The sequence below is a fragment of the Sphaeramia orbicularis genome, chromosome 15, assembly GCF_902148855.1.
Source record: "Sphaeramia orbicularis chromosome 15, fSphaOr1.1, whole genome shotgun sequence".
In the NCBI taxonomy this organism is placed as follows: Eukaryota; Metazoa; Chordata; class Actinopteri; order Kurtiformes; family Apogonidae; genus Sphaeramia; species Sphaeramia orbicularis.
Genome location: NC_043971.1, coordinates 31,858,980 through 31,886,568, shown reverse-complemented (window position 1 = coordinate 31,886,568; position 27,589 = coordinate 31,858,980). Strand labels below are relative to the sequence as shown.

The following is a 27,589-nucleotide window of genomic DNA, read 5'->3' as shown; positions in this document are numbered from 1 at the left end:
GACTTTTACAGCATCTTCAAAGGGATAAAACTAACATCCCTGCATGAACTTCTACTGCCCTGAGACATTTTAATTGTTGCATCGATGCAAAAATAATGTTTCACCTTCTGGAGAAATGAGACATTTGTTAGCACAACTTTTGTCTTGTCCTTTTAATATCTTGTCAAAATGAAAAAGGTTAGTTTCTGTTTTGTTAGAGGCAAAACAGACTATTCATCCCCTTTGTTAACCATGGATTTGGAGCATAAAACTGAGATTAAATTGGTCTGTGAGTGAGCCCAATTACAGTGTACATAGCTCTGTCAAAATAATACACTATGCACTATGAGTGTCTGTCATGGGCACCAACACCTGCTTACGTTTTGTATTTGACAGCTCATACAACATCATTTTCTGCATCAGTGTGTTGTATTACATCTCTGTAACACAAACTGTGGCATATTGCATCCATCCGATACCAGCTGTGTTTCTACCTCTACAGGCTCGCACAGTCTGTCTGTTACCATTTATGCAACATTATCAGTGTAAATTAATTAAAAAAACATAAAACATCTGTGTGTGGCTCTGATGTTACAAAATAAAAACAATAGAGTAAAAATGCACTCCGGCACATTTCGGTTCCCGTTTAACATTCATTTGGCAATAACTGACAACAGTAATGGATTTGCGGTGTCATAATATCTCTGCTGATGGACTTGATAATCACTTATATGCCGCCATCTCCTGGTAAATGGGAATAATCAGAAATAAAAGCAGGTACGGGAATGAACCTAATCTTTTAATTGGAACAGTGGCACATGATATGCAGGATGTATTGATGAAGCTTACAATAGTGGAAAAAAGTTTTCGGACACTCTTTAAATTTCACACAATTTGACATATTTGCAGAAAAATCCTTACTGTGTTACAAACAGTGTGGCTGCATTGGACATACAGAAAGAAATGCAAGTGATAGTTTTTTGTTTATTAAGAAGAAAAAATAACAAAACTAAATTCTTGACAGTTTCAAGGTGCATTAACTTGCTAAAACATCCAGTTTTGACCTCAGTGGAACAGAAGGGAGCATGAGGGTTAGAAGAATGGAACAATACTTGTCAGAGTTCAATGACTTAAGAGTGATTTTTAATGCAATATATCTTAAATGCATGCAAGATCCACAAACTTTTTTCCGTCACTATAAATATCACCATGTGCATCATACACCAAGGTAGAAAGTAAGAAAGAACATTTACAGAACAGCTGATGTATTAACCCTTTCATGCATAGTGGTCACTACAGTGGACAGCTATTGTACAGCTGTTCTCTTGTATATTCATGGATTTTGTTGTTTTAGTTTCAAATCAGCCAACACAGTGGACGCATATGTATCATCCTGTACCCTGCAATTGATAACATTACTGTAACTTTGCTGTTCTAGATAAACCTGATCTAACATGTTAGAGTGTAAATCAGTTGCTTGTTATTGTTATTAGGTTGTAATTAACAAAAAGTTTTTTTTGTTTTGTTTTTTTTTTGCATATTATCTCCATGAAGTGAGTAATGACCAGTATTAGAGTATGTTAAAATGTGAGAAAAGATCAGATTAGCAGTATTAGAATGTTTTCATTTCATAGTTTTCACATAGAATACCAGTAAATGTACGTGTTTCTTTGCTTCAAAAATTAAACACATGGTGTCCAGCTTAGTGGACATTTTTGCAACTCCATGAAAAATAGCTTAATAGAAAAATAGAAAAATTCAATTGCATTTTTTTTTTTTAATGCCTACACAGGAATAAAAACAATCAGGAAAAAAAATCTTGACTAAGGTTCTCAAAATTCATGAATGAATGGGTTAAGTATACATCACAATACCACATACTATTTCCATTTTATGTTGTGGTTTAGTATATTTAACAGGGACCGCGTTCCACAAAACATCCATCTCAGAGAAAAAAAAAGATGTATGTGTTGCACCAGATGTAGCTACAAGCCAAATTCCATCTGCAAATATAAAACATAGATAACTGAATTATACATGCATGCATGTCTGACCACAACATGCCTCCCACCTCTACATAAAACCCCAGAAAAACACTGACTTAACCCATAAAGACCCAAACATCCACTGTCGACCAAAACCATCTACTGATCTAAAATGTTTAATACCTGTTTATCCACTAATCCTATCAATACATGTAAATAACTGGTGTAAAATGCAGTTTTTCCATCTTTTCATGGTCATCAGATATGACCCATTTGGACGTTCAGAGGCTCCGTAGTTACCGTGGAAACACTGACATCTTCTATAACATTGATTCATCAGTAAAATCCATGTCGTTGAATCAATGACATTGGATGGAGATATTTGTTTTATGTTCAGTTAATGATAGATTTTTACTGGAAAAGTCACTTTTTCTGCTGTTTTTTTTTTCTGTTTTTAATATAGTAATCCTCAACTTTACTCTGAGTTTTTATGAACATCTACATGATTAGTAAATTAAATGTAGGGAAACATCAGATTTTTACTGAAAAAAGAGAAAATACAGAAGATAATATCACAATAAATGGTGGTAAATCACTTAAGGAAGGTTAAATAGAGAGAGAAATTCATTTAGGAGCTGGTACAAAAGTAACACTGGGTCCTGATGGGTTAAACATGATCTACAAACACTACATAGACTTTATGCGTTATGAGATCCACAGCACTGTGCAAAAGTCCAATATTAGGTTTGTTGGTTTAATAAAGTCATAATGACCACACACATGCATTTCTCAGTCTCTGTATTAAGATCCAATCTGGACCTATGGTAAGTATGTACAGCAGGTAAAACAAACCTTTAAGGCAAAAAACTGCTTCTATAAACCAATTTGGTCGTATGTCTTGTGTTATTTGCATTCTTTGCATTTAATATGTCTTTAACTCTTGTTCAGACAATATGAAATTTGTTGCATTAATTTCTGTTTTTTATACCAGGTTTTGTTCAACACATGTCAAATATTTCTGTTTGTGCTGCTTCTTTTCATGGGATTTTCCTTTAGAACCCATTTAGTTTAGTTTTTTTGTGTGTCTTTTAAGGCTGTACACATATTTCCTGTTTTTTTTCTTGTTGTAACTGAAGAAAAGAGAATGAGAAATAAATATGTATGCTCACATCAAGCCTGCAAAGACAACAAAGCTAAAGGTGGCCTAAGGCACAGTACTATACATGTACGTATTTTAAATAAGTTTATGTACAATGCAGTTATATATGACAGTATATCAAAACTAGCAACACTACCAGTCAATAGTTTGGACTCATCTTCTCATTTAAATGACATGAGATGGACTGCAGATGGCCAACAAGTGCTCAGCATCACTGGGAACTCCTGCAAGACTGTTAGAAAACATTTCAGGTGACTACCTCATGAAGCTCATCAAGAGAATGCCAAGAATGTGAAAAGCAGTAATAAAAGCAAAATGTGGCTATTTTGAAGAATCTAAAATATAAAACATGTTTTGAGTTATGTCACACTTTTTTTTTAAATACATAATTCCATGTGTTCATTCATAGTTTTCATGCCTTCAGTGAGAATCTACAATGTAAATAGTCATGAAAATAAAGAAAAAAACAGGTGTATCCAAACTTTTGACTGGTAGTGTATTAGCTATTCTACATATAACATCCTCATCCATATTAATATATCACTGGTAAAATTTGATTAAATGCACAGAAATGTATATTAACAGTCCAAAGGTAATAATTATGAGTAATCCTTATTTTGCTTTCAATGCCAAGGTACATTTTGCAGTCATAGTTACTCGTACTTTTACTCTAGAGTCAGCTCCATAAGTCTTTGGACAGTGACACACATCATGTTGTTTTGTGTCTGTAAATCACCACAGTAGATATTAAATGAAACAATCAAGATGTGACTGAAGTGTTGATTTTCAGCTTCATCACTTAAAGACCCAGTGCTACTTTTATGGTCGTTTCCAAATGAATTTTTCTCTATTTATACCTTTCTTAACCTGAGTTATCACCATTTTTTTTCTTGCATTATCCTTTGTATTTTGCCTTTTTTTTTAGTGTAAATCATATATTTTCCTATATTCAATTAGATAGTTATGAAAACTCAGAGTAAATTCAAAGTTAATCCTATCAAAAACAGAGAAAACTGAAGAAAAAGTATCATTTTCAGTCAGATCTGCCAATAACTAAACATAAACCAAGTGTGTCCATCCACTGTCATTGATCCAACTCCATGGGTTTTATTGGTGAATCAGTGTTGTAGAAGATGACGGTGTTTCCATGGTAACTACGAAGCTTCTGAACGTCCAAATAGGTCATATCTGATGACCATGAAAAGATGACAAACTATATTTTACACACACACACATTTACATGGATTGATAGGATTAATGGATCAACAGGTATTATTATAGATGGTTTGTGTTGCCGGTGACTGTTTGGGTCTTTATGGGTTAAATCACAGGTGTCAAACATGCGGCCCGGGGGGCAAAACTGGCCTACCAAAGGTTCCAATCCAGCCTGCGGGGTGAATTTGCAAAGTGCAAGTCAGGGCAGGGCATCAAACTCAAAAATAATATCATAATAACCTATAAATAATGACAACACCAATTTTTTTCTCTTTGATTTAGTGCAAAAAAACATTAAATTATGAAAATGTTTACATTAACAAACTATCCTGTAACAATAAAATGTGAATAATCTGAACAATTATGAACAACCTGAAATATCAAAAGAAAATTCAGCACAATTTTAACAATATTCTGCCTGTTATTAAAAGTTTTGTGTCTTTGTAGATCTGATCTGTAATGCATAAGTATAAATGATAAGTTGAGGCACAATATTGACAAAATTGTACTTATATTTTTTAACAAATTTCATTTTTTCCAGGTTATTCACATCCTTTTTGTTTGGATAGTTTGTAAATGTAAATATTGGCATAATTGAATGTCATTTTGTGCACTAAAACAATTTGGAGTTGTCATTATTTATTGGCTATCATGTTATTATTGTACTGGTCCGGCCCACTTCAGATTAAATTGGGTTGAATGTGGACCCTGGAAGAAAATGAGTTTGACACCCTTGGGTTAAATGAAGATTTATAACAAAAAATATGACATTAACCATTTAGGAATTACAAACATTTGAAACAAAGTCCAACCATTTTCATGTAATTGGACTAACTAAGATTGTTATAAATATGAGGACTGTTTTTGTGTTACTGTCCAAATACTTATGGACCTGACTGTATTCCCTCCTGCACTGACAGATTTCTGTATTTCCTTTCAGCTGAACATTTACTTGCACATTTCAACCACACAGGGTCACTGTTTCCTTTTCTTCTATTAAGCTTTGTTTCGATACAGACACTGAAAGAAAAGGGAACAAAGAGATTCAACAGTGAGACATAATGACTAATTCCTACTTTTAGAAATATATATGAATATAAATTCTAATTGCAGTTTTATGTCAGCAGTTTTATTCTCATTACACTATATGTTGCCATGTGCAATTTCTAGACGACAGTATTAATTTGAGGGAAATCACAAAAATGAGTTGTGCTGCCAGAAATAATTTCGTACCCGCTGCCAGTCAAACACAGTGGCGGTGAAGGTGTGTTTTTGTTCTGGGGGTCTCACTATTACTTTCACTACACTTCATTTACATCCTTCCCTGTCTCCATGTGCAGCGGGAAGGTATGCATGACTGATGTAATGTATCCCCCTCTGAGCTGAAAGATGCCAACCAGCAGAAAAAGAAAGACAGATTTGGTGCAACTGCTGCTGTAGGATGGCCAGTATAGTCCTACATCTGAAAGCAGAAGTTCAAACCCACTGTGAAGTCAGAGTGATTAGTTGACACCTTCTAAGTGTGTGCTGTGCTTTACTACTTTGATCCACAATACACTGGTTGGAAAAGAGGCATCTGCAGACAGTCGGTATGCTGGGAGAAAAGACGGGAGGGCAGGCTGAGACTGGCACAGAGGCAATTTTCTGTTGACATCAGTTTGACGGTTAGAGGGTTGACAAGCATCCTTCAATTAGATGGAATTCTCTCACTGCTGTCAAAACCCAGCCAATGTCAACCTGTCGCTGAAGTGCTGCACTTAGTGTTGTAAAGTTTCCCATTTTTTTGCTTGTCTGGTCTTTCTCTCTCACTCCTGCAGATGCAATCGCTTATGCCAGTGGTTCCCAACCTTTTTTGGCTCGTGACCCCTTTTTAACATCACAAATTTCTGGTGACCCCAGACATTCAAATAGAGACTTTTGTTTTTTGGCTAAAATTAATTTGTTATTGATAATGTTGCAAATAAACATTAATTTTAGATGACATTTAGTCTATATAATGTATATTATTCTGGACTGAGGCAGTAAAGCCAGGTGTAGATTACGGCACGAAGGGAGAATTGGATCTTCCTTGGTCAGGATATGTACAGTCAGTCCAACTTGGATTTACAAGGCTGTGAATTAATACCAAACAAACAATAACTCAAACTATGAAATATGAAAGAGCTGCAGCATCTGATACCGACCACAATGAACATTTGACAGATAAATAGAACCAGAGTGCTGCAGTTTCAGACTCACAGGTTGTCATGTCTTTTATGGACTATGATTGTCTCTCTCACCTCAACATACACTACAAACAAGTGAAAGAAATTTCTGGGGGTTTTTTTGGTCATTTTTTTTGGTCATTTTTGCCATTTGTAAATAAAACTATGTCTGGTCATTGAAAAAAATGTGTTTAATTCACACACAAAAAAGTAAAAAGCGCTGTGCAAGAATCCAAAGTGAAAAAATTAGCCAAAAAATTAAAAATATCCTTAACTTTTGGTTTGTAGTGTATATTTTTTATTGGTAAGTTGTTTTTTTTTAGCAATTACTAGAAATTTCAGGCAACCCCATTTGAATTCCAGGTGACCCCACGTGGGGTCCCGACCCCAAGGCTGAAAAACACTGGCTTATGCACACGTGGAGGAAATGTTGTAATGTTGTCCAGTACATTGTTTAGACTCTCATCTGGTTTGTTTGGCCATTTCATAGCATCCACCAAACAGAATGATTCCACTATGTCGGAATAAAAGACTCCAGTATCTGGATGTGTGTGCTATTCCCAAGTAGGACTTTGTATAATTGGATTTATATAAAGATGGAGTGAACAAAAAGGTAAAATATTATATCCCAACAAAAAATCTAAATCTTTACAAAGGGTATTTTTCTAATTTCTAGTCAAAATTTCTCATCACACTTAAAATAAGACATAATCATCTGAAGAGTAACTTTTCAGTAAGATATAATAATTTATTTTTGGACAACAGATCTTGAAAATCTTATTTCAAGAAATCTTACTAAGATAATTTTCACTTGTTCTATTGGCAGATTTTTTTACTTGAGTTAAGCAAAAAAAAATCTTGAATTAAGCAAAAATCTGCCAATGGAATAAGTGAAAATTATCTCAGTAAGATTTCTTGAAATAAGATTTTCAAGATGTATTGTCTAAAAATAAGTTCTTATATCTCACTGTAAAGTTACTCTTTAGGTGATTATGTTCTATTTTAAGTGTGGTGAGATATTTTGACTAGAAATGAGAAAAATATACTTGGTAAGATTTAGATTTTTGCAGTGAAGTTACTATGTATGATACTGAAATCAGGAATCCCTACTGAATATGGTGGATTATGTATAGAAAACATGCTCTCAATTCTGGATTGTCTTCCTGATCAGCAATAAATTGATCACATTTATCACTATGTAGGAACAATATTTGGACATGTCACCCCAACAACTTTCAAGACTCCCCGTTTATTCCAAACATTAAAATAGTTATGCCAAAAAAGGTCAAGTTGATATTTCTTTTAAGTTTAAAGGTTGATTTTTCTTCCAGAGTGAGGGTTGAAGAAATAATTTGTTTGACTTGTGGTTCAAAACAATTATTTGTGGTTAGAAAAAAAAAAAAGAAAAAACTACGGGTAGAACTTTCAAAATAATTTAAAAATCCATGTTGAAAATTCAAGCAAAAGTACTTTGTATACCTGACTTTATTATCCCTGTAGATAAAATTATACTCTGTATTTAATCTATTCTAATACACACAGCAGTTAACATTAGCATTAGCACATAGCACACAGTAGGAGCAGTAGCTGCTAGTGAAGGCTCTCAGCAACAAACTCCATTTTAGTACCTGACAGGAGAAGTAACCTACAGTCGCAGAAAAAAATATTAGACCACCTCTTGTTTTCTTCAATCTCTTGTTCATTTTAGTGCCTGGTACAATTAAAGGTGCATTTGTTTGGACAAATATAACAATAAAAACAAAAATAGCTCATAAGAGTTTAATTTCAGAGCTGATATCTAACCATTTTCCATGTTTTTTTGATAATAACCAAAATCACTTCAGTTCATCAGTAGCTATGACATCGTACTGCCAAAAACAGTGCTTTTAGACATTCCATGTTTTCTTTTCTGTCTGTTTCAGTCACATGTTACACTCAGGAATTAGTACTTGATTGCATAACCATTGTTTTTGATTACTTTTAATGGTCTAATAATTTTTGTGATTATTGTAATTATATGTACAGGCAAACTCAACACAGAAAGGCTCCAGACTGATCTTCTAGTTGTGATGTGGAACCGTTGACTCCACCAAATGTAAACAACCTCACCGAAAAGATAAAATAAAAATGCCTATTGCAATAGTATTTGTTACGACATTTGTCATTATTGTTTTGTACTCCAGCGTCTTATTATCAACAAAACACCAGAATTCAATGTGTCCCAATTCTTTTGTCCACATAGTGAAGATGATGTGGTGGGTGAGATGTCCAGTTATGTTTTTGTTTTTCAGCCCCCCCCCCCCCCCTTTTTTTTTTTTTTTTTCTTTTTCTCACTTTATCATTGTTGTTTTCTTTTTGTTTCTGATTGTGCGCTTATTATGTTGATATCAAAAATAAAGCACAATGTAGTGTACCACTCAGGGGGTCTCATGTCTGTGCTATGATAAAGCTTCACAATAAAAATATCTGAAACACATAGTGAAGATAGTGTCATGCAGCAGGGTGTCAGCTGCCTGTAGGGCAAGGTTATTATCGTTAACGAAAACTAATGAAATGACAGAAACTAGCATTGTAAAAACATTTTCGTTAACTGAAATAAATAAAAACTATAATTAAAAGAAAAAAACAATAACTAACTGAAACTGTATTGTGTGCTTATAAAACTAACTAAAACGTATAAAAATTATCGATAAAATTCCCTTCAGTTTTCATCTTTGTCAGTGTCAGATTGATATGAAATCTATTTATTTCCCTCAACCAATTTTAGCTAGCAGCACCATATGATATTTAACGGTCCGTCACTTATTGTCACTTGTTATTTAGACTCGTCTTCTCATCCCCGCTCCACCTGGAAACATGGAGACTAAAGTTGGGAGGAGGCAGCAGAGTCCTGTCTGGGATTTATTTGAATACGACGGCAAAGAAGACAAAAGATATAAAAAAACTAAAACTAAACTAAAATTAAGCATTTTGAAAATAATGAAAACTAATAAAAACTAGCAAACCTGCTCTAAAAACTAATTAAAACTAACTGAAATAGAGAAAAACAAATCAAAATTAAATAAAGCTAAACTAGAAGGAAAAATCCAAAACTATTATAACCTAGCTGTAGGGGGAGAGTCTTTTGGAATATTCTAGCATCAAGATCCAGATTCAAACCATCTTAAAGAAGACCAAGATCTGGCTGAGTCCCATTTTATGTATAAATGTCAAGTCAAAATGTGCTGTAGTTTGTGGGTTATAGATATGGACAGACTGACATACAGACATGAAGACCGACCTAATTGTCGAACACTCACAGGGTAATAATCGGTGGAGGAATGGAAGACATCTGGTGCAGACATTCATTTTTTCTCTCATTGTGAAATGTAATTACGTTCTGATCCCTTAACCTTCCATCTAACACTGTCAGACATGGAATTTACTGTATTTGTATTTGCAACCACTTAGGAATCCATGCAGACACTATTGAAATTGTCCATTTCCTGCTCTTTTTTACACATTTGAGATAAAGTTATGTTTTGCTGAAGCACAGAAATTACACTTTTGAGTAAATATAGGTAAACAGTTAATTTGGTGACTCCAGATATATGTGGTAAAATATGATTCAGGGTCGTTTCTACTTTCCGTATTTTCATTATTCATTTTGTATATTTAGATTTGTTTGTTCTTGCCGGTGCCTATAAATCATCTGTCCTTAGCTTTGTGATATTTTTCATTCTAACAAAGCTTGGCATTCAGCCTATGATTTTGACAGTTTTGATCTATACTCTGGGAAATCCAGCTTAAGGAACCCCATCCCATAATGTTTCTCAAGGCAGCAGTTATGTGACATTGTGATGGATAATTTTTTCAATGGATCTGAAGGGGGTCATTTGGGTTTTGGCTGAGAGGGCTTCTGTTTAAAATTCATGTTGGAAAAGCTCAGGGACAAGGTCAGATGTTAATAGTAACAGTACGTTCATGCCTGCATGTTCTTCTGTGCACGCATGCATACAGTATGAGGGAAAAAAATCCCACCTTCGTCCCCTGTTCACTTTATTTATATTTTGCAGAGGAATGAATTTGAAGCTTGAATAAATAAAATAAGGCTGAGGATTTCCTGGTATGTGGGTGTGTGCGAGCTATCTTCGGCTGTGGTGGTCCACAGGGAGCGGCATCACCTCCACTGAGGTTCACAGGTCGAATACAGGGGTAAGAGGGATGAAGAGAGAGGGAGGGAGAGAGAGTATGAAGAGTTTTTCAAGGGTACTGCAGCACTTAAAAGTTTCTGCTTTTTCCTGGACAATCATATCTCACTTCAAACTATATATGTGACTTAGTATTAACCCTTTCATGCATGAATTATGAGAAACCTTAGCTGAGATTTTATCCCTGAGTGTTTTTATTTGTCTTTAGGCATGAAAAAAACAATGCAATTTAAAAAAATTTTAACCTATTTTTTATGAAGGTAGATTTGTTAGGTAGATTGCTCTAACCATAAAAAAAAAAATTTTCAATCAAAAACAAATTTGCAATGAAAAAGAAAAAAAAAAATGTTTTCAATCAAAGGAAAATAAAGTGTTGAATGCCAAAAAAATTTAAGATCCAAAAAATTGCATTTGAACGCTTTTTTTCTTTGATTCAAAATGTTTGTTTGTTTATTATTATTATTATTATTATTATTATTATTTTAGTGAGGTGAAATTTTATTTATTTATTTATTTTGATTGAAAATATTTGTTTTTGGTTTGTACTTGTAGCATAGTAAATGTACTGTGGTTCATTCCACTACTAGAAAACAAAGTCAAATAAAGGAATTTGGGGTGATTTAAGTGGTAAAATATTCAATAAAATAATCGGAAATATAATTAAAAATAACAAAATAAGACGAATGCAAAAAATATTTAAGATCCAAAAAATTGCATCTGAACACCTTTTTTTCTTTGATTGAGTAGGGTTTTTTTTTCTTGAAGTGCTTTTTTTTTAATTGAATTTTTTTTTTTTTTGGTTAAAGCAATAAAGCAACAAATTTACCTTCATAGTTTTTCATGGAGTTCCAAAAATGTCCATTCTGCTGGACACCGTGTGTTTAATTTTTGAAGCAAAGAATGCAATATCAGAAAGTGATAAAATGTGTGAAAACTCTAAAATCAAAACATTTTTAATGCGGCTAATCTGATGTTTTCTCACATTTTATCATATTCTGAATTTTTATTAGCAATTGATTTACACTTAACATGTTGGTGCAGACCAGATTTATTAAGAACAGCAAAGTTACAGTAATGGTATGAATGTCAGTGGATGAGATGGTGCATAAGTGTCCACTGTGTTGGCTGATATGCAAATAAAACAACAAAACCTGTGAATATACAAGAGAACAGATGTAGATTAGCTGTCCACTTTAGTGACCACTATGCATGAAAGGGTTAATACTTATACATCCATACTGGTGAAAATTCTGTCCATGCTAGAGTTTTTAGGAAGGAGGTTTTAGAAAAGTCTTACAAATGAAACTCGTATCACATGACCAGAGACAGCAGCTGGACATTAAACTTGTCAAAAATGTCATGAACAGAACCTCATCTGTTGATTATGTAGACAGGAGTATCATAATAAAAAGCAGAGTTTAACTTGATGACAGCTGGTAACAGTGTTGAGAAGACATAATCTCATGTTATTCAGTATCTATGTTGAATTAACAGCTGGTGGTCCAGACAGATATCTTACTTTGTTCCAAACAGAGTTGTGTGAAAGGATGTGATGAATTAAGAAAAGACATACTGCTGATAAGACCAGATCAGGATACTAAGGTGGATCTTGGTGTCATCATTTCTCAAAGTCTCATACGCAGAGTCACTTACACCCCTGGGGGTTCGGAACTAAAACGGAGAAAAGTTTCCAAAAGTTTTCAGGAGGAGTAGTGTTGAGTGTCTTTTTTTCCTTTTGTCTTTTTTTTAAGCCATGGTTTACCCCAGGCATAGAACTTTAAGTTACAGCATGGTTACAGGATGATAATAGCATAGTAAAAAAGATAATACTTAAATAACCACAAGGTAATGAAAGGCAAGGTAAGTTTATTTATATCCACAAAGGCAATTCAATTAGCTTTACACAAAGAAGGATATCGAGAGAGAAATAAAAATAAGATACCCAAATGTAAAATAATAATAAAATTAGAGGGTACAGAGTACATACAATCATAATAGAGGACAGTAAAACAACTGAAAGATCCATATTTAAAATGATTAAAAGGATATACAGTCCTCAAGAATTACACAGACATAAAAAACAGAACAATAAAAATTGTTTAGTCAGGACTCTGGGCTTGACTAGTTGACCTGAACTCACAGATTTATATTCCTTTAACAAATCACAGATTTATTATACATGTAATAAAACCAGAGTTAGAATGTGAGAGCGAATGAATAATGGATCACGAATGTAAAGCACTTTGGGTGCCTTGAAAAGTGCTATAGAAATCGAATCTATTATTATTATTATTATTATTATTATTATTATTATTATTATTATTATTATTATTATTATTATTATTATTAATAATAATTAACAAAACAGCAATAACTTGGTGTTTAATCTTGATAAGGGCAATAAATAGGATAGTATCTAAAGATAATAACAGTAATGTGTAAATAAATGCTCACAGTATTTGGATTAAAATGGCAATATGACATTAATCTGATGATAATGAGGTAACAAAAGTTCACAATATTATAGGCCATGAATGCAAACATTTCCTTTTGTTTCAGTAAAATACTGTATAAATAATGTTATATGCATGTTAAATGTAATTATTAGGGTATAACGTGATTATTACTGAGCTGTAATGTAATTTGTGGCCTACATTTATCTTTCAGTGAACTCTCCAGCCCTTCATGTACCAGATGGGCATGTGCCAAACTTCTGAATCTTAAATCTTCATCCTTCACTGAAACTTTATCAAAACAGGCCTTCATGCTGATTTAATGAAGTCAGGTCATTAACTGATTGCCAATCTGAATTCATTAGAATTTAATCAAAAATGCTCTTTAGTTTTCGCTGTAAATTTACATTCTGTATAATGTACTATAGCTACACTGCTTTTCAAGGAAAAGCATAATGAATACATTCTTCTGCCTGTTTTTCTTTTCTTTTCTTTTTAAAAAAAAAAAAAAACAAAAAAACCACATTTTCTGATGTTGAATGGAACAGCACAAAACACACAAAAACATCCATCAGCATCAGTTGCTGACAAAATAATCACCACTTGCTTGTTTGCTGCTTGTTTTCTTTGGGTTTTAACTGATGAAATTTTCTCAATTGTGCTGAAACTGTGGCTGTAGATGTTTATTTTTAACTGTCTTCCATGTTAGCTTTAAAGAGAACCTGTTGAAAATAAGACATAAACATCAGGACGTGTTAACAGATAAGATAAGACAAACAAACCATGATACCGTTTCATTTTTAAACATTATAATGTTGACTAACCTTAATCAGATCTGTTTGTTTATGGTCTGAGCTCTACTATTGACAGTTAGGGCGTACCAAGTCAGTTTATTTTTAGGACACTGTGGTAGAATATCAGATATTTGCACCCACACATGCTATGCTGCTGCATATTCATTTAGAAGTCTTTTTTTCTCAGAAATCGTGCATTTCAGAATGAGTGTACTACAATCTGTTCATGTACTGTAATGCTTAAATGTGAATTAAGCAACCGAAGCTCAGATTTTTATTCCTCTACATTGCGAAAGACACTTGATAGGTCAGTACTAGAGTAATAGAATAGAATAGAATAGAATAGAATAGAATAGAATAGAATAGAATAGAATAGAATAGAATAGACTTCATTCGTAATTGGAGAAATTTAAGGTATACATGAGCCAATCCAATCCAATAAACAAGTATGTATAGATGTGTACAAAGGTTTGCATAGCAAAAAAGAATAATAAGAAGGATATAGATAGAAGACATATTTTAGTACATTAAAGCATCTTTTCAAGTGTATTAACTGCAACAGCTCAACAGGATCTGATTGGAAAATGAATGTTCACCCACAATATGAAAGTGTGTCAGAGTGACTGCCCCCCTACAGATAACCCTAAACTATTACTTTATTATTAATGTTTTATTTTGGTTTACTTTCCTAAATTTGTGAATCAACATAATATATATACACATATGTTTTAACCCATGAAGACCCAGTGGTACCCTTGTGGTTGTTCCCAAATGATTTTTCTCTCAAATTACTCTTTCTTAAGTATTTTATTATCATTTATTATTTATTACTTTGTATTTTTTGGTGGAAATCATGTATTTTCCCATATTGAATTTACTGATCATGTCAATTTTCATAAAAACCTCAGATTAAAGTTGAGGATTATTATATCAGAAACAGAGAAAACTGAAGAAAAAGTGAAGATATCAAAGATATCAGTAACTGAATGTACTGTCATTGATCCAACTTCATGGGTTTTACTGGTGAATCAAAGTTGTAGAAGATGATGGTGTTTCCACGTTCACTACGGAGCCTCTGAACGTCCAAATGGGTCATATCTGATGACCATGAAAAGATGAAAAACTGTATTTTACACCAATTATTTACAAGTATTGATAAGATCAGTGGATCAACAGGCATTAAACATTTTAGATCAGTAGATGGTTTTGGTCACCAGTGGATGTTTGGGTCTTTACGGGTTAATATGTTGGGAACATTATTTTTCTGCATTTCTGTGAGTGATGAGGAAAATCAAGGAGAAGAGAATCAGATAAAGCAAAAGCCGGTCTTGGTGAGATTTGACGCATCCTGCTTTTCTTGACATCTCTCTAAGATGCTTTGTATTTCCGCTGCATCCTCTAGCACAGCGGGGACCCTGCAGGCCAAGGCAGGAGGAGATAAAAACTGATTCCTTCTGCACCATGTAGCAGTCAGCTGGCAGAAGAGGCCAAGATGTAATGGTCTTTTAATCAGCTGGAAGAAGTGAAAGTCAGGTTGAGGTTTTTTTAAGCGGTTGGGGTGTGTATGTGTGTGTGTGTGTGTGTGTGTGTGGGCGAACTCCGCTGTGGTTTAGGACTTGACTTTTTTGACTATTGGGAAATTCAGCAGCGATATGAACTGTACAACCTCATGTCCAGGTCACTGCAATGACAAACGTGGAAGACATAAAAAAAAAACAAAAAAAAACTTGAACAGCACCACTACAGAGAACAGAACTTGTGGAGCATCTTTGCAGGATATTTTCTCTGCTACATGCAGAATATTTACATTAAGAGTGTAACACCAGCTGCTTCTTTCTGCGTCTTCTAAACCCTTGAAGCTAAAATACAAATTACCAACCATTTAGACAGCTACTGTTCTAGAGAATGAGGAGAATTCCAAACAGATGACAATCCAAAACGCTCCCTCGGTTTGCCTGCAGTCTGTCATCATTTTAACCTTCTCCTCTCTCCAGCTGTTATGAGCCATTAGGAAAAAATGTGATGAAATGAAATCTCTGACTTTTTAAAGTAAGAAGCCTCTTCTCTATAATTTATTGACAGTTTCCAGATGGTGGAAGTGATTCAATTTTGTATGGATTTGTCTTTGGATTTTCTTGAGAAAGTGAAGAGTTTTGAGATTTGGAGAAATCAATATTTTGTCTTTTTCAGTTTGCCTTTGCTCTCCCTCATTGATTTGTTTCTTTTATGAATTCTTATACAGATATATCCTACAAAAACAAAACAGCGAGAGCAATTATGATTCACTGTGAACCTAAGACCTTTCTAACTTAGCAGCCAAAGTTTTTCTCAGCTCCAAAATACATAGTTAGTCCGGAAATGGTTTGTAAGCATATGAGCAATGGAGGGAAAACTTCTAAAATATCCAACAGGCAATGCATATTAAGCTTGTCTGGTCTGTATTTCCATGTCGAGAAATCTCTCACATCCGCACAAATCTTTAGACTTGGTATGTTGTAATCTCCATACACAGGCCAGTGCAGAGCCTGCTGATGCGATTACAAGACCACTGGCATGGGAGCCAAGCAGTGGATGAAAACAGATTTTCCAAGGAAGAGGGCTTTATGGTTTGGGAAATGAGTGTAATGTGATTTAATCATGAGTAAAATGAGGGGGGATTCCAGAACCTTCAATCAATGTGAACTTTGGATTGAACTCAAGCAAAGCTGACAGGAGATTGTTTCCCATCGTCAGTCCGCTGCCGTGGACGCTGCAGTGTAAAACTATCCACATGTCGGATCAGCTTAAGCCAGTGGCAGGGGCATCATTAGTCAAATATTCTCTGGAGTCTGCTGTTATATGTTTTCTTTTCCTTCCGTTATGTTCTGTGTAGTGTTCGTCTGGTTGGAAATTCTGCTTTGTGAAGTGACTGGATCTGTTTTCTTGCTCTTCCTGACTGTCCTCAAAACAAAAATACTAAAATACTCCCAAAATAATAATAATATAAGTAAATTGAGGTTGCTCAAAGGGGAAATAATAACTCTCCAAGTAGGGCTAAAATTAACAAATGGTAGTTTTACATAAGATCAAAATGCATTTGGGTGCCTCTATGACACTGGGTACATATTGGTACTTTTTTAGACCCAATAATAAAAGAGAAATTTAGACATATTTCCTCCCAGGATGTACCTAATGATGGCCTCAGATAAATGCAAAAAAAATTATATTCTTGCTCTGAGCCATCCCAAAATTAATGAATTTTTAATAAAATATTGGAGCAAAAAATAGGAGTAAAATTGGGACATGAAAAGCTACCTATAGGTGTCAGTGTATTTGATCTGGAAAACATGAAATGAAATGGTCTTATATACCACTATAAATAAAGACACTGTGTTAAATTTGATGATCCTAGTGGTTTTTCTAATCCAGACATGCAGGTTTTTCATGAATCTCAGTGTCATTCCAGGTTTCATGTGTAACCCATCGTAGTTATTGGCATTACATGCGGAACCTGCCCATTTAAATGCATATAAGTCGTGAGTGATTTTGCAACAATGGTCATTTTTGTGAAACACTTTGCCTTGCATAATTAGTTGAATTCCTAAAATGTACCAGTGAGAGAATAAAAAGGTATATAAAAAAAAAATAGTAGTAATTTTTGTGTCCTTTTGATTGGGTTACATGCGGATTTTTGTATTAAACATAATGTAAAATAATATAAAAATGTGTTTTATCTGAAAAATAGTTTCTCTTTTATCTCAGTAAACATTTATTTTTAAAAAGACCCAAAGTGCTTCCAAACTTGCTTCATAACATTAGTCTACATCTGGTTTAAATTTCTAGCCCCCTCTCTGTTTTTAGGGACCAGTTTCAAATGCAAACTGAAACTGAAAGCTACCTAAAGACTTCTTACTGAGACTTGACATTTATTTTGCTGAATATTCACACTGTATTGTAATTCCTATTGTCAGTGCAGTGGATGTGGACTATTTTCTTATCATTAATAGTGAACATAAAACTTCATGACTGGTGATTATGTTTACTGTTTTGCATATTGGTAGACTCTTATTCTACTTCAAAAATCATGTATAAATAGGGAAGAACAAACAAAAAGTTAAACTCTTAATTTATCTTTCCCTGTTCAATGCAGACCTCTAATAAAGTCCGTTAGAATAAATGCAGGGGCTGAGGACTGTAGCTGTTGGCAGATGTAGACCTGAAGACGGAGGCAGATATAAACTAGACCTATAAATAGGAATATGCCAGTGTTTTAGCCTACAGGTGGACAAGGCAGAAAGTCCAACATGAGCATAACAATGATAAATGAGGGCTTTAAAATCTGTAATAAAACTCGGAGCTCTGTGGTAAACATTATCCACAGCATGCAGTGACAAGCAAAAAAAAAAAAAAAAAAGCTGTCACCCAGATTTAACTAAGTAAATACACAAGTGAGGATAATTACTGCAGTGACTGACATGTTTCAGTTGTTTAACTCTAACTGTTGCAGCGAGGAGCTTTTCAGTGGTTTCAGAATGTTTCAAAGGTAAAATGTCATGTGATGATGCCTAGTGCCTGCAGTATAAGTCTGTGGGAGCAGTGGTATGATCCGGAGTTAATTCAGTTGGTCTGGTCTGGGTTCAGCAACGTTATGTGTCACATATGGATTGGTCACCACAGAATCCAGATCTGAACCCCTTTGAGAATCTTTGGGTTGTGGTGAATACCAACTCTCCATCGCCTATGCATAATGTAACTGTAACTCCAACATAAATGTTGTGACATTTATTTTCCATTACACAATCATTGTGTGGCATAAGGAATAATGTGTGTCACATCACTATAGTAAAGCAAAGACATAAATGTTGGAGCAGCAAGTCTAGTGTCAAAAGAAACTCAGGTCTTATATAAATAATAGTGTTGTCAAATGATTAAACATTTTAATCAGATTAATCGCAGGGTAGCTGTGGATAAATGTTAATAAATCATGATTAAATATCATTCATTTTTAATCGCGTTTCATTTTGGATGAGTTAACAGATTCAAAAAAGAAGGGAATATATATGCACTTAATGTGTTTGTCGCAGGTTGGGTGACGCGTTAGCCGAAGTGCTAGCAGAATCCCCGACGATGCTTCATGTTAATGTGGTATTTTAAGATGGAAGTGCTTCAGTGAAAAGAAAACTCCTTCCTGCAGAGTGTTTTATACTTTATGTCAGTCGTTCTGTCTTGTTTTCTTGTCCTAGTTCCATCCAGAGGGCCAGTGTGTCATTTAGCGTCTTCCATCTTTATGGGTTGGTTCTGCTTCGGCCATTTGTTCATGCGCGACGCTAACTCTACTTGGACAAACTGCCCTAGATGCGTTGGCAGAGACGTTCAGAGTCATTCTGCACTGTAGATTTTTTATTTGCGTTAAAATTTTTAATCAAATTAATTATGATGATGGATTAATCTGCATTAACATGTTAGTTTTGACAGCCCTAATAAATAAATATAAAAATAATGTCCCGGGTTCAGCCTTTTCAACAACCTCAGCCTTACATGAGGTGTACAGGAGAAACACTTCGTAAAAATACAAAGATATCTGGATTTAAATACAGGTTCAACTGTACCACTGTAATGTTCAGCTTTGTTCAATGGGCCTTTAAAAGAAAGTTTAAATAAAGTTAGTTGAACAGTGTGAAAAACTAGATGTAGCTGTAAAAACACCAAAATGACAAACCAATAATTGAGTTTTGGAAGGATTTTATTTGGAAAAGGACACAGAGTGGTGCCATGCATCAAACAATTTAAATTCTACATTCTTAATGACTTGATGAACTACTGGCTGCAATGAAATACAGTTTATTCATGCAGTTTTAAATAAGTTAGAAAATACAAACAGATGGAGATGTTCACAAGCTGAATGTATTGGTTTCCACATTTTAGACGAAGAAAAAGAGGCGAATCGGGCTATTATGTTAAACTTTCTCTCTCCAGCTGCCTCTGTTTAGTATTCTCCTCATCTGTTCTGTCTCCAAACATTGCAGCTTTACTAGATGTGTTGTTTCATTGATCTGATACTTTGAAAGGTCAGCTGTGCTAATAACACAGAGGAGGACACAGCGTTGTTAATTATAATTTATCTCAAAGTCAAAGACCAGTGCCGGAAGAGAGCTCACTCTCCCATCGCACACACATATGTATATACTCAGTAACATGATCATTAGAGGACATTATCTCGCAACGGCTGCTGAGTGAACTAATGGCAATCTAATGAACTCGGCTGCTGCTGTTAGATATGGAAGAGCGATGCAACAGCCTGTCAGCCTGGTGCTTCTCATGAGCAGATTCTCCTGAAAAACAGAGTGTCTTGATCAGGAATTAGTCACGTCCCTTGAGAAGTTTGTTTCCTAAGCCTCTGTTTACCGATGAAATCCGAGCAACTCCACGTTGTAAAAACTCCATGGGGAGATGGCATCCATATTTTGTTTCAGAAACTTGATTATGAAGACAGAGATCGAAGCAGCTGCGGTGTGTAGTGAAGAAGTTCCCTGCTTTCTTAATGAGCATTGCTTTCCTTCAACGACCTCCAAAATAGTGTTGGGGGAAAAAAAGAGTTTTACCTTGTGGAATATCTTTGAAGAAAGTGTCAACTTTCTAGAGATGACAGAGAAAGCCAGCAGGCTTGTGTTGTGTGCTTGGGGTTTAATTAGCTTCCAGTTTAAGGAAATAAAAATGCGTATCTTTAAATGAACTTTGCATACCTTGAAGGGATGTTACACAAAGTCTCTACATATGTGAAGCTGATAACATTGGCTTTAAAACTTCAAAGCTCCTTTCAACAAAATAAATAAATAATAAAAAAATATTTGCATGTAATGATGAAATGTTGAAATATAAAAAACCATAATATTCAAGACAAGACAGTTAAGTAGGTCAAAAAAGAAGAGAGAGAGTAACATTCTGAACGTGTGTTTTTAGACAGAAATGACCATTTGTCAAGGTGTGACAACAGGACAAATGAATTTAACAGCATGTATGAGCACGAGTACGGTAATTATAATAAACCACCGCTGATACCGTTAGATCCATTTCAACTGGTCCTGGGGAAATCGATCTGTTAGACGGTATTCATACATCCATCTTGTGCTTCCTTGTGAGTTTTTGAATAAATCGCAATCAATTTAACAGGAAATAACAGCAATTAGAGTCGGAGCCTCATGCATATGCATAAGCTCTGAACGAAAGGCAATTTATTCAAATGAGACTTTATCTTCATACAGCAGCGTCACTTTCCCAGGGCGGTCTCTTTCACTTGTCAGAAATGAACCATCTCACCTTTTTAAAGTTGCAAACGGTTTGAACTCTAAAGATGGAGAGATCACAGCAGCCCCTCAAACATTTTCATTTCTCTCCTCTTTTTTTGTCTTTACTCTCTGCAAGAAACAGATGTTGTGATGAATGGCGGGAGAGTTGGATCTTGACAAAAGAATTAATTTCCTTCCTCTAAAGAGGAGGATGCATGCCAGTAAAAGCTTCAAAAAATGTGACCCTGTGAACTGAGACTGCTGAATTTGATCATAATTCTGGTTTAACATTTTTTAATCTGATGTGCTGAAAGAAAACAGCTACAGTTAACACTTGTGAGGTTTAATAGTGTCTAAAATGGACTTCACCAATGTAGAGAATATTTGGAGATAAAAAATAGATTTTTTTTTTCTCTGTCTTTTCCTTCCTTCCTTCTTCTTCTTTTTTTTTTTTTTTTTTTTTAAATCATCTTATGGGTACAGTACTTGAAGAGAAGGTGAGGAACTGACTATGAAAACTATGTTAAATAAGTATAAGTTACTGTTATTCATAAAGACATAGTCCATAAAAAATGAATTTGAGATAATGTGAAGCAAATGAAACTGCACATGTTGTACATCTCCTCAGTGTTCGTTGGATATGCGTTTATGTGTGTATGTCAAATTTAAAAAAAACAGTTAAAAAATACATTTTCAGGTAAATTAAACAATTATTTTTTCAACAGATCAGAATGTGAGACTAGTGTAAGACATGATATCTTGTGTTTTATTCAAACACACAACAGATACAGATACAGATATAGACGCAAATACAGATACAGATGAACTTTATTGATGCCCAGAGGGAAATTCATTTTTTTCATCAGCTCAATGAAAAGACACACAGAAGCTACATAGGATTATCACAAAGCTGATAAATGATCATCAGGTCCAACTTGTGAAAACTTTTGTTTATGCACAGTTAAAGCACAATACAAACTAAAATTATGGTGAACCTTCAGGAAAAATATGCATTATTTCCTTGTGATAAGAATATATGAGGGAATGTAGATTTATGCAATGTTTACTATACCCAGTGGATTCATAAAGGTCAGAAGAAACAGGTGGAAGCAATAGGGTTAATAAAGGGGGGCACTGCATGTTTTTCTGCCCTGGACCCTCCAGATATGCTGATCCAGCCCTGCCAATCTTGGACTTAAATGCATGTTTCTAAATAATAAACATGACAATAAAGACCTTTCTGAAAAACAGTGTCTATGTCAGATATTTTTCAATTAATAGGATGTTTCATATAGTCTTGGTTAAATGTAAACAGCCAAAGTAGACCATAGTTTTGTAAATGATGATAGAAAACAGGGAAATATGTCATCTTTGTATCTGTCACACCATGCTCCCAAATGAGGGGCTGAATACTGATATTTGGCGATGCTTTTTCAACAACAAACTGAAAATGAAGCAGGTCTTGAGGCAGGAGTGTCATGGGGTACTCCTGTATTACCGCAGACCCCTCCCTCAGACTGATTACCATCACCTACCAGCACCACTCCTGAGTCAGATCCCCATTAGGAACCTTTTAAAGTGGCCTCTCTGCTCAGGTGCGGTGCTGGATCATTGCTCCTGCTGTCATCACTACTGCTGTTTCATACCTCCATTGACTCACCCGGACTTTTCATCTGCTTTGACCATGCTGTGGACTCTACCTTTTCCTCTCCCCTCAGGATTTCGTTTGCACCTTTGTTCTTATTTTCTGTTTAATAAATCAGTTTTTCCCTTCAGTACTGTGTATTTGAGTCCATTCATTCACCTCGTTAAGGCCTCAGCCGAATGTTAAACACTGTACCGCTGTGCATTATGTTTTTTTACTGGTAATAATCACCACACTCATTATTGTGAACTATAGTCGCAGAAAAAAATTATTAGACCATCAAAAGTCACCAAAACAATGATTTTGCAATCAAGTACTAACTCCTGTGTGTATCATGTGACTTAAACAGACAGAAAAGAAAACATAAAATGCCTAAAAGCACTGTTTTTGTCAGTACAATGCCATAGCTATTGATGTAAGAACTGAAGTGATTTTGGTTATTATCAAGAAAACATGGAAAATGGCTAGATTTCAGCTCTGAAATTAAACTCTTATGACCTGTTTTTGTTGTTATTATATTTGTCCAAACAAATGTACCTTTACTTGTACCAAGCATTAAAATGAACAAGAAATTGAAGAAAACAAGGATAGTCTAATAATTTTTTCTGTGAAGCTGATTGGCCGTCTTTGAACTCATGAAAGTTGACCCATTGGTTAACCTTAACCTACAATGTTCTTGTAGGTATAGTACCATCATACCTATCCTCTCTTCTCCAAAGATGAACCTGTCAATATTCTTCACGGTCTTGTGATTGGTATTATTTGAATGTACCCAAAGTTAGGACTGAACTGGGGAAGCGAGCTTTCAGCTTTGCCGCCCCCTTCTGCCTGGACTACACTTCAAACGGAGCTGAAAATACCAGAACTCATGTCATTCCAAGCTTTTCGTACCGTCTTATGGACAAGACAGTGAGAGTCACTTGGACAGTGCCTGTGTTTTTAAATTGCTATGACCTCAACAAAATTTTGCACCTCAAATATTGCACTTTAACCCTTTCATGCACAGTGGTCACTCCAGTGGACAGTTATTCTACAGCTGTTCTCTTGTATATTCATTGATTTTGTTGTTTTACTTGCATATCAACCAGCACAGTGGATATTTATGCACCATCCCATAATACACTGCAATTCATACCGTAACTGTAACATTCCTGTTCTTGATAAACCTGATTTCCAGCAATATATTTGAGTGTAAATCAATTGCTAGTTGTTATTAGACTGTAATTAACAGGTTTTTTTTTTGTTTTTTTTTTTAAGTTGTTGTGTTTTGTTGTTTTTTGCATATTATTTGAGTGAGTAATAACTACTATTATAGTATGTTAAAATGTGAGAAAACATCAGATTAGCAACATTAAAAAACATTTATTTCATTGTTTTCACACAGTATGACAGTAAATACATGGGTTTTTTTTTGCTTCAAAATTTAAACACATGGTGTCCAGCTGAGTGGACATTTTTGTAACTCCATGAAAAATAGATTCATAAAAAACAAAAATTTCAATCACATTATTTTTTTCATGCCTAAAGAAGAATAAAAACACTCAGGAAAAAAAATCTTGATTAAGGTTCTCATAATTCATGCATGAAAGGGTTAAAAACTCTCTAACTTTTCTGTTATTATTATATTACTGTTTGTTTTAATTTATTTTTAGCACCTGTCTGTAAAACCTGTTGTATTGTGTTTGTATTGTATGTGCTGCCGACCTTTTGGCCAGGTTGCCCTTGGAAAAGAGATCTCAATCTCAGTGGGACTTTATCTGGTTAAATAAAGGTCTAATAAAAATAAAATGACAAGGAGTACGTGCCAATAAAGTAATATTTTATTGACCAAAAATTCTCACCAGAAGAATGGGATCTCAAGCCTTTAAGTCCTAAATGTTGTCAAAAATCAAAAGCATCTGCTCATCTTAAATGTTTTAGAACTTCTGAACCACTAATCTTGTCAATACATTTCTATAATCCAGGTAAAATGCAGCCTTTTCAGCTTTTCATCCTCATCAGATATGACCTATTTGGACGTTCACTGAAGTAAAACCCATAAAGTTTGACAAATAACAGTGGTTGGAGATGCTTGTATTTACACTCATTTAATGATATATTTTGCTGAAAATTTTACTTTTTCTTCAGTTTCCTCATTTTTGATATAATATGTGGATTTACTCTGAACTTTTATGAACAGCTGTATGATCTGCAAATTAGATATGGGAAAAAAAACTGATTTCCACTGAAAAATACCAAATCCAAGGGTGAAATTGAAACAAAGTGTGATGAATCATATGGGAAAGGTTAGTAGAGAAAAAAATCATTTCTAAGTTATCACAGAAATAGTTTTAGCTCTTGTAGGGTTAAAAATATAACCTCTCTCTTATTGTATGAATAGAGAAGTAAGAAAAATACTACGATAAATGAGGGCATAAACATACAACCAGACAAGCAATAATATATCCTAATCTGTGCTGATATACACTAAATATAAAGCCAACCTTAGACAAACATGTTCATAGTCTATCAAAATGTCAAAGACCACACAGAAACCCAAAACTCCAGCACCACCCATCAGTCATAACCACCTCAAGTGATAAAACAGATCCATTATTTAAACATAGATGATAATATGATGTGAACAGGACATAGTGAAAGGGCAGAGGTCAACACTTTTACAACATGTTACACAATAATCCCACTGCACCACATGTGTGGACTTGCAGTTTACTCTTTTCTATGGGATTGTTTGTCATCTTTAAACATCCACACAGAATCCACCTTCTATAGAATGAGTCATGAGAAAAAGAAAAGCTCCACCTGGTTCTGGGAAGTCAATTACACTGTATGATCACTATGAACATGTTGTAAGACTAGAGTTCACCACCTTAGTTATGAGCTTTTCCAGGTTATTACATCATTAAAATTGCACAATAACTCCAGAGCATGTTCCAAACAACTTATAAAGAAACTACAGACCAAACAGGACACTGAATGCAGCATATCTCTGCTCAAATATACATATTCAGCAGATATTATACAATAAACTGTGAGTATGCGTGTTTTCAAGGGCACAGCACTATTTTAGGGGCTGATCCCTTCATGGAAATGAAACTACGCACTCTGTAATGCAGCCAAACTAAATAGAATGGATCATTTAGAGTAAATGGTGTGTGTTTTATAGGTAGCTTATTGATTTCAGTGGAACTAGATGAAGACAGAAAGGTTTGATACGCAAAATATAGCCTTAAATCCCACCGATTAGAGCGTTAACGGCAATTTGAACGATTATAAATGGATTTTGGATTTTGATGTGGAAAGCTGTTCATCGTTACTGATTGATGTGTGTGTGCAGGTTGTAGTGTTTGTATAACCCACATTGTAATGGGCTAATAGAGGGGGGATAGTTGTCCAAGTGGAAGTGGTCTGCACTGTAAAAAAATGACTGTAGAATTAAGACCAAAAAGTTGTAAAATTGCAACATTAAAAAAATGTAAGTGACAATACAATGCAAAGTTGTTTATTTGAAAAGATTTTTGTGTTAACGATTGAATGAAATATAGCTGTAGTTTTTACAGGAAGAGTATGTGAACAAAGCCAGATTTGGAAATGGAATGGAGATGTAGAAATTATGTATTTTTATTGTTTTTAGAAAATAAAACTGTAAATTGAAACACAATGTGGTGCCGTTTAAACTGCAAGACCATAATGTTGAAATAACGGTGTATTTGCTTTTTCATATATATATATAAAAGTTATAAAAAGTAAACGTTTAACAATGTAACATTTTAAATTTGTAAATTCATGGTAGAGCTGGTAGAGCGGCTCGTCCAATAATAATAATGGATTAGATTTTATATAGTGCTTTTCTAGAAACCCAAAGCACTTTACATTATTGATCCATTATTCATTCGCTCTCACATTCTCACTCTGGTGGTGGTAAACTACATTTGTAGCCACAGTTGCCCTGGGACAGACTGACAGAAGCGTGGCTGCCAATTCACGCCTATGACCCCTCCAACCACCACCAAACATTCATACACCAGTGTGAGTGGCACTGGAGGCAAGGAGGGTGAAGTGTCTTGCCCAAGGACACAACAGACTGACTAGGATAGAGTGGGATTCGAACCACCAACCCTTCGGTTATTGGACGACCCGCTCTACCACCTGAGCCATGACCACCCGAACCACCTCGAACTCGAACCACCACCCCAGTAATCAAAGGGGTGGTGGTTCGAATCCTGGCTCTGACTGTCCATATGTTAAAGTGTCCATGGAAGACACTGAACCTTAAACTGTTCCCAGTTGGACCTGGTGGTTTTGGAAAGTGCTTTGGACACCATGAAGGTGGAGAAAATGTGCTAAATAAGTGCAGTTCATTTACCATTTAAATCTACATGTTTAAAATGTTAAATCTACATGTTACTCTGTAAATATATTTACAGTTGGATGTGTTTTTTACAGTATTGTTCTGGAAACCACAGCTGCCAGTTTTTTTCTGTAAAAACAACAGGATGTTTTTTTATAGTGTGGAATATATGGATTTTCTTTTTAAGTGTTCTGTCAGTTCATCTGAGTATTATTCCAAACCCTGTAAATGCACTTTGGGGTTAATGTAAACAGACTGCTTTTCTTTTTTGGATAACCACATTGTATGCAGCGCCCACCATGCGTGCGCACCTCCCCTCTCTCCCCTCTCTCTCCTCTCTGTTACGCGC

At 34.8% G+C, this 27,589-nt stretch overlaps 1 long non-coding RNA gene across 1 annotated transcript; it reads right to left on the bottom strand.

Moving 5' to 3' along the window:
- Nucleotides 1–2,692: 2,692 nt before the first annotated feature.
- LOC115434451 (uncharacterized) lies at nt 2,693–26,365 on the bottom strand. The gene is made up of 3 exons (XR_003937535.1): nt 26,354–26,365; nt 22,127–22,133; nt 2,693–2,831 (listed from the first exon to the last, which is right to left on the bottom strand). It is a non-coding gene; the product is annotated as an uncharacterized LOC115434451 (long non-coding RNA).
- Nucleotides 26,366–27,589: the final 1,224 nt, after the last annotated feature.